The sequence below is a fragment of the Geotrypetes seraphini genome, chromosome 4 (genome assembly GCF_902459505.1).
Source record: "Geotrypetes seraphini chromosome 4, aGeoSer1.1, whole genome shotgun sequence".
NCBI classification, from domain to species: domain Eukaryota; kingdom Metazoa; phylum Chordata; class Amphibia; order Gymnophiona; family Dermophiidae; genus Geotrypetes; species Geotrypetes seraphini.
The window spans coordinates 32,462,713-32,471,332 of NC_047087.1; the positions used below are offsets into that span (position 1 = coordinate 32,462,713).

The following is an 8,620-nucleotide window of genomic DNA, read 5'->3' on the forward strand; positions in this document are numbered from 1 at the left end:
TGGCAGGCCTATCTCTTCAAAATGGTGGACCTGCCCCTTTCCGGTGCATCTTGGGATGCACTGGGTAAGCCTAAGGCTATGATTATGGAGGAGTCTTATGCACCTGAACCAATCAGGGTCTTAGGCCTTGTCCAGTGCATCCTGGGATGTACTGGGAGGGGCTTTATGTACATGAGCGAATTAGAGTCTTAGGCCCCTCCCAGTGCATCCCAAGATGCACTGGGTAGAGGAAGACCCACCATTTTGAAGAGGTGGGCCTGCCGGCAGGAAGGAGTGAGCACTCCTCCTATCAAACTTATAAAAAAAAGGTACGACATAGGATAGGGTGTGATGGGCTGGGGTGGGGGATGTCCCGGGGTGGGGGATGTCCCAGCACTGTGGGAGGAGATAATGGGCATCCCTCCTGCTGATTTTTTTTTCAGTGTGGGGGATGGGGTGGGCAGAAGAGGGGGTTCTCAGGCCGGGGTCCCAGCATGAAGGGGATGCCGTGGATGGCAGGGGGTGGGTCAGAGGCATGAAAGGTTTTAAATGAAAGGGATTGGGACTTATTTATGGTGAGGGTGGGGGGGTCTTGTTTTTTTTTTAATTTGCGGGGGAGGGGGAGTCTGAGCTGTCAAGTCTTACTTTCCTGTCAGTGCCTGAACACTGATTGTCTCAGGCACTGACAGGAAAGTAAGGCTATGACAGCTCAGACCCTGCCAGAAAATTTTGCCCATAAAAAGTGGGCCAACAATTTAGGGCATTACATGGAATGCTCATTATAATACTAATGAATTCCATGTAATGCATTTGCATAGGATTCTCGGTGGCTGCTATTTAAGATTGCTAGGAGACTTTCCTCGCAAGTAAGACTGGTTAAATCCAGTTTTACTTGCAAGGAACCCTTCTGTGCATCTGGGCCTAAGTGTTAGCCGCTTAGCACAGCTTAATAAAAGTCCCCTTTGTTCCTTAAGCAGGTTCTCACGTATTCATCTGCAGAAAGCAATGCTCCGAGCGGCCCACAGCAGGTGCATTTCCACTCCTGTACTTTAATTTGCTATGCAAACTTAAGTGTGAATTGTGAAGGTAATAGCAATTTTATTTTAGCTAAATGCATTTCATATTTTGTTTAGCTGCATTTCATCATACACCATGCTTTTTAGTTTAAATGATTATTATTTCTTTATTAGTATGATTTGGACCTTATTAAGCTCCCGACACAGAATCTCCAGTGGGTTATAAAAATAAAATGGTAAATCAGATGTCCTTGGAATGGAAAGAACTGCGGTCACCAAGAGCCAGGAGTAAGAGGATCACTGAACGCTGTGCCTCGGTAATCCATCTACAGAATTACTTTAGATAGAAGCTTGTAGAGAAAGTTTCTGTCAGAGTTCATAGTCACTTATAGCATCTGTCATACGACATGGACCACGGGTAATTACTTTCATTGAACTTCTCTATTGTTTCCAATACCAAGGCTCTGTATTGATCACTAGAAGCACATTACTGTTAAAATGATTCATTTTCCAGTTTCTCATCACCTTCAGAGGCAGCTGAGCCTTGTTGAGGCCAGTCTCCATAATACTCACCTAGAAAAAAAAAACCCCAACTTTAATATTTAAAGCTGAAATGAAAAATGCTTCATAAAATGAACAGAGGGGATAGCCACGTAGATATTATAGATGTGATAAGATAGATATTGAAATCTAGCTGTCCAAGAGTAATATGATAGTTTATAAAATGCTAAATGAATGGCATGATTAACCATAAGTGTTGTGGGGGACAATTCCATAACTTAGGTGATAATATTTCCATGTGTGTTGCGCTCATAAATGTTTAGAATACTAGCATATATTAGATTGCAAGCTCTCCTGATCAGGGACTGTCTCTTGCGTGTTAATGTTCAGCCGTGTGTGCATCCGGTAGCACTATAAAAATGATAAGTGGTATATGTGTATATAGGTACAGTTGTTACATACAGAGAAGGGAAATGGTAAAACTAGAGAGCATGAATTGAGGTTGCAGGGAGGAAGCCTTTGGAGTAACGTTAGCAAATTCTTTGTCATGGAGAAAGCAATGGAAGTAAAACCTGGATGTCTCAATCCATCCTCCTTTTTCTGGAGCAACAAAAATGGCAGACCCAATTGTCCACAGTAGAAACAATCCAAATGATAAAAGCAAAAGACTGTGGATGATGATGTTCCAAAAGATGATTTATTTATCACTTTTTCCAAAAATGTAAGCACAAATAAATACAAGTAAAATAGTCCACATATGTAGCTTGTATTTATTTGTGTACATTTTTGGAAGAAGTGATAAATAAATCATCTTTTGGAACATCATCATCCACAGTCTTTTGCTTTTCTTCTTTTTCTGAAGTCATATGGTAACCCTATGCCAGAACCAAATATAAGGTGAACTGTATCCCTCCAATGCTAAGGTGCCTGACAGCAACACATCAAGGAGAGGAAAGAAAGAAGGAATGTGGTAGGGCTGATGGGAACACAGAGATGTGGGGTGAAGGTATGCACACTGTTTGGGGAAGAGGGCGAGATGGCCACTGGCAGGTACAGGGATATGTCTTTGCCTAGGCATGGGACCAATCAGCTGCCACAGACTTCCACTCCGTGGTGCACCCATGAGCCATGTACCCTGCTACGCTGCCACAAAGGATAGGCCCTGGCCTCTTCCCCCTCACGCACTCACCAGGGACCCTGTCCCTCACATGGGTGCCTTGGGAGTAATGTCCCCCTTTTCCCTGCCTAAGAGATGGGGTAAACAGCAGAAAGGATACACACAGCTTGGCTTCCATACCCCAAATGTACCTGACTCTTGTTCTGCATCTGAGGTGTCTTGGGTGCCCAGCCTGAGGGAGGAAGTTGTGGACCATCTGGTCCACTGGAGAGAGGTCTGACATGTCAGCCCCTTGAAGCCTGTCCCCAACCGTGTGGCCAACATCCCAGTTGCCTCCATTTGCTCTTGCAGTCCTCAGTGTCCCTGTTGTTATGGTGGACTGAATTCAGGCACTCACAAATAGAACCCACTCTTTTCCCTTTTTGTAGGCACAAAGCCTTTGGCTCTTAGAAGAAAATAGGTGGGTGTGGCATGCCGGTACCTCCTGCACCAGCATCTCAATCTCTGGGTCAGAGAAGTTTACCTTGCAGCTGAGAGCCTGGGCCTGTTTTTTTGGGGAGCCATCTCCAATGAAGCCTAAAAAGATTTGAAAATTCCCCTTCCTGGAAATGTTCCTCATCAATACCATTGGCTCAGTGGTGGAATATGGTACTTTTGTGCTACAAATACGAACTACGATTGGCTGAGTGTAGAGGCTCCCAAAGATCTTTTCATGATACCTGGTCTCCACTGCAACACTACTGTGACTCTGTTGATTAATATATTTGTGATCCACCGTATCACAATACATTACCCTGTGCTGCTAAGAACTGTAACATCATATATGCTGTGATGCTCTGCTGCTGCTCGTATTTGTTGACTGCTTATTTTGCTGTATTTTCTGTTATTTTTTCTTTATTCAATAAAATGATTTGACTTTAAAAAAAAAGAAAATTCCCCTTCAAGGTGTTTATCTACCCTTTTATGGACATCTCAGCTAAAGGTATTTGGACTTTTGGGAGATAGACGTCTCAGGTTTTGATTATGGCCCAATCAGAAAAACATCTAGCAGAAATCCTGCCTCTTAGTCACTATTTTGGATTCTTCTACTCACCTGAATGTTCCTACATTTTGCAATCTGCTATATCTGGAACATAAACTCTCTCTCCATTCTGTCTCCACAGGTCAGTTGCCTGACGCTGGGGATGCCTTGAACCTGCTGGACCTCCCTGCAGTTCCTGTTTTCAGATAAGCTACCATCCCTGATCTGACGGTACCCCTGTGCTTGGAAGAACTGGTCCAGTACTGTGCTACCAATGGATTCCTTGCTCTATTGTAGGACCTGGCTGCTGGACAGGAGATGCAACAGCCACTAGTCACCGGGAACACAAGGGAAGCTGTGGACTCTGAGACCTATGCCTCCTCCCTATACTTCCTCTCTGTAACTCCTTCCTCCCCCTTTGTCTGTCATGTGCCCCACCTGTTCAGCAGAGGCAGAGCAGTGTTCCCTCCCCTGATCTCAGGGCCATCCCTACAGAATGAAGGCTGTGTGGGCTGCTGCACCCCTAATGGACGCTGTTTCTTCTTGCAGTCTTTGATGTCCTGGTTGTCCTAGTGGACTGGGTTGATAGCCATCCACTCTTTCCCCATGCTTTAGAGGCATCCTGGTTGTTGCCCACTCCATTCACCTGTGCTCTGGCCCCCTGAAAACTGCTGTCCCCTGCCTGACGGGTTGCTATGGTGGGACAACAGACATGTATATAAATTTATCCCTGCAGTCCTCATATATACTGTATATCCCTCATCTGTGTTTATCCCCTCCCTTTTCCTGCATTTTCCCCTTCATCTGCCCATGTATATACTTTCAGAGATCTATCTGTTAGCATAACCTGTTACACACAAGATTGCATTATTCATATCTGTATGAACTGAAAGTGGTAATTGTTAGCATCACTTTTGATACGTGAGGTGATATCACCGTTTTATCATCTCTATGTGTTCTTTGAAAGCTGTGTATTTCCTGATGAATGCCAACCTGATGTCATGTGTGTTTCATCTTTCTATTATTGCCAACCTGTATATCTCACCACGACCTTGACAAATTTGGATTATTAAACATTCATTACTGTTTCCCTTGTGTCGCATGTCCTTAACCGTATAATGTATCTTGGAAGTAGCTGTTTGCACATCTCCTAAGGCCACAGCCATGTAGGTTGGGGCGCAAGAAGCGTGCTGAACAGAAAACCAACCCTTGTCTAAGCATTCCGTTTCCAAATCTGGAGGGTGTGTCTCTTGGCAGCTGGTAGGGTGAGACATCAGACCTTTATATTGAACATATCTTCCTCTGTGGTGTGTGTAACCATGGGGTGGGGCTGCTGGGTATATAATTAAGGGGTTCCTGGACCAGCAAATGTGTGACAGAGATTAGGAGACTCCAAAGTTATTCAAAATACTGCCATAAAAATAATTTTTAATGCCAAAAAATTTGAGTAAGTCACCCCTCTCCTTAGAAAAGCTCACTGGTTACCTATTTCCCACAGGGCTACCTTCAAAATCCTTCTTCTTGCTTTTAAAGTTCAATCCAGCCCTATCCCCCCATTCCTAGACAGATTGTGGATCCCCTATGAATCCCGTCGATCACTGCGCTCTTCTCAACAATATCTTCTTGCTGTTCCTATCCTTACGATGCAACACGCAAAACAATCTTTTCAGGAACTGCCTCCACATTATGGAACGCTCTACCCCTGACCCTCAGACAAGAAACTAAACTCAATTACTTCAAATCTGGTCTTAAAACATTTATTTTCAGAGATGCTTATGAGATCTAAGCCTAGGACTTACCACCTATGCGACTCAGACTATTGGGCTTAACATTAAAGACTCCTTTACCCCCTTCCGTCCTTTCCTCACCCTTTCTATGAGTTTCATGCAATGTATCCTTCCCATTTTCCCTTATGTAGCATGTTACACCCATATTGTTTATGTCAGCCTGTTTCCCACATTTTTATATATATTTTTTTTAAGTATTTTTTAATTCTCTGTCTGATTGTAAACCGCTTTGCATTTTAAAAGCAGTATATCAAGTGCAAATAAACTTAGATGTGAGCCCTCATCTGGGAGCCAGCAGGCCAACATGCTACCTTGCCTATGTGGCCATATAAACCCATATTTGGACCATGGCTGAAGTCCCAAGCATGGAGTTGGCCTGGGGGAGCAGTAGACCGTCCTCGCCTTTCCCTCAGAATCTGTTGCCTATATGGGCAGTGGCTCCTGGCCTGAGTGTGCCCCCAAGGGCCCATTTTATCAACAGTTGCCCTGGTTGCCTTTTGAAGCTAGAGTACTGTTTAAGTTTGGTTGTATTTGTTTTAAGGTCTTGTTTGGTATGGCTCCTACTTACCTGTCCTCATGCCTCAAACGATATAAACCTAATAGGATCACTCGAGGACATTATCTATTTGTTTACCCAACCATTAAATCTTGCCAATATAAGAGATTCTTTGAAAAACTATTCGGATTCCAGGCAGGTAAAATGAATTCATGGTTATGTACCATCATTCCTCAGGCTCATTCATACATGTCCTTCAGGAAGTTGCTGAAAACTGATTTGTTTGATAGATTTGTAAACTGATGTCTTGAATCTTGACTGGTAAATTGTATATTGATTTTAATGAATTTTTAAGTCAATTGTATTTTACTTATTGATTGTATAATTTTTCTCTATATGTGAACCGCCTAGAACTATGTGGTGTGGCGGTATACTAAAATAAAATTATTATTATTATTGAAGACTGCAGAGGACACTGCTCATGTAGGTATATGGGCTGTCCTCTACATTTGGCCACACTGCTGTTTCAGTGGTCTATAGTCCCAGGTCAAGGTTAGTGAAAGAACATCAGTGGTTACTGTCTGCTGCAACCAGTGGCATAGTAAAGAGAGTGCAGGGGGGGGGGGTCCGCCCTGGGCGCGGTCTTCCTAAGGGCATGGTATCCCTCCTCCTCTCTACCCCACCCCCCTGCTCCTCTCCTTGCCATGCATATGCACCCCCACCTCCAGTACCTTTTTTACTTCCCTAGCACGAGGTTGCCGCCCATGTCAGCATTGGCGCTCTCTCTGACATCACTTTCGAGACCCGCGCCTAGGATGTGACTTCAGAGGGCGAGCCGACACCCACGTGGTCATGCGGCTTATGCTGGGGAAGTTAAAAAAGTACAGAGAAAGGGAAGAGAGCGCATGCGGCGGGGGGGGGGAGGGGTGGAAGGTTGGTACCGCTCACCCTTACTATACTACTGGTTGCAAGGTTCACCTATGCACCTCTTCACCTATCCATGTGAGGAAAGTTGAGGGAGCACTGACAGGGTGGAGAGGGGAGTATGGCCCTTCCTGAGCATGGGCCTTGCATATCAGGATGTCCAAACAGTGAAACAAATATATTTACCCTAATCCCCCCTCCCCCTAATGTAACAGCATGGCACCATGTACATGTTTCACATTTCTTTACTTTTTATATCAAAAAAGTGTCTAAACCAGGGGTCTCAAAGTCCCTCCTTGAGGGCCACAATCCAGTCGGGTTTTCAGGATTTCCACAATGAATATGCATGAGATCTATGTGCATGCACTGCTTTCAATGCATATTCATTGGGGAAATCCTGAAAACCCGACTGGATTGTGGCCCTCAAGAAGGGACTTTGAGATCCCTGACGGTGTACAATATAACGAGCTTAGAAAAGAAATTAAAAAGGTGAATAAAAGCAATATTTTATCAAATATTAAAAATGCTACACGAGTTCACATTGACGTACATGGAACAAAAGGGAAGTAGGGGCAGGGAAGTTGTTAAATACATCGAAGTAAATGTTTTTTTTATTTTTTAATTCTTTATTAATTAAAAAAAACAAACACAAAGTGCAATAGAATATACAAACAATTGATACAATAAACAGCACGTATATCTAACACCCTCCCTGGATATGTGTGAAACTCATTCAGAAATCAAAAGGCTTATACTAGTGATCAGTTTTTACAAATTTTGCTAATCGAAGTAAGATTAATAAAAAAAAAGGGGAGGTAAATGGAGAGTGGTGATACATTAGGGAGGGGATCGCTTCAAGTTAAGCGTTTTGGTGTTTCAAGGCATCACGAGAATTGAGGGTTCGAGAAGCGAGAGCTGGTACTAAAGAGTATAGGCGAAAGGAGAAAAGTTTTAAGGAGAAAAGTTTTAAGTTTCGCTTTTTGGTTGTGTCCTTTGATCAACTCATTTTGGTCTGATATCCTATTATTTTTGGGTTCTTTATGGGGTAATTCGATATTGGGTTGTCTTAGGGGAATAATTTTTGGTAAAGCATCAGCTTGTGGGGTTTTTGGCCAACTAAAATGTCTTTTATTTCAGAAAGCCTATATGATTGGGCATAAATGTATTATGCAATTTTTGTTGCAGAAAGAATCTCCAAGTTTTTGGCATTGGAGGAACCAATTACATCGCTTATTTTTATTTGAGAGTTGGGAGGTTCGAGGTTCGCCTAAAAAAACTCATCTTTTTATGGACGTTTGGGATCCTTATATTCAGAATCTTTCACCAAAAGTACAAAGTTTGGTTATCAATGATTTATTATGAAAATTAGGTTTAATAATTACATTCCAGTTATTTATTTTAATTCTTTATTTTTGTCAACTTTCATCCAGGGTGAGGGATTTCATTTAGGGGAAGATAGTGGGTAGGGGATGGAATTAAGGGGGGTGTAGATAAGATTGAATTAATTCATATGGAAATTAAATTTGAAAGAATGATTTAAATTTGTATGAAATATTATTGTAATTCTTATTGTATTGAATGTATTTTTGTATTATCATATTGTACTGATTATTTGATTCTTTCAATAAAAATTGTTATACATAAATGTTTCAAGAGAGTTCTCTAATCAAAGATCTAATGGGAGGGCATTCCACAGAGAGGGGGCGGGGACTGAAAAAATGGATTTGCGAGTGGTATCGTAAAACAGTTCACGTATTGGCGGTATGGAAAGTAGGTTTT

The 8,620-nt window shown here is 42.6% G+C and overlaps 1 long non-coding RNA gene across 1 annotated transcript; it reads left to right on the forward strand.

Annotated features, from left to right (window-relative positions):
- Positions 1-244: 244 nt before the first annotated feature.
- Positions 245-4,656, forward strand: LOC117359662. The gene is made up of 3 exons (XR_004539291.1): positions 245-308; positions 1,170-1,312; positions 3,777-4,656. It is a non-coding gene; the product is annotated as an uncharacterized LOC117359662 (long non-coding RNA).
- Positions 4,657-8,620: the final 3,964 nt, after the last annotated feature.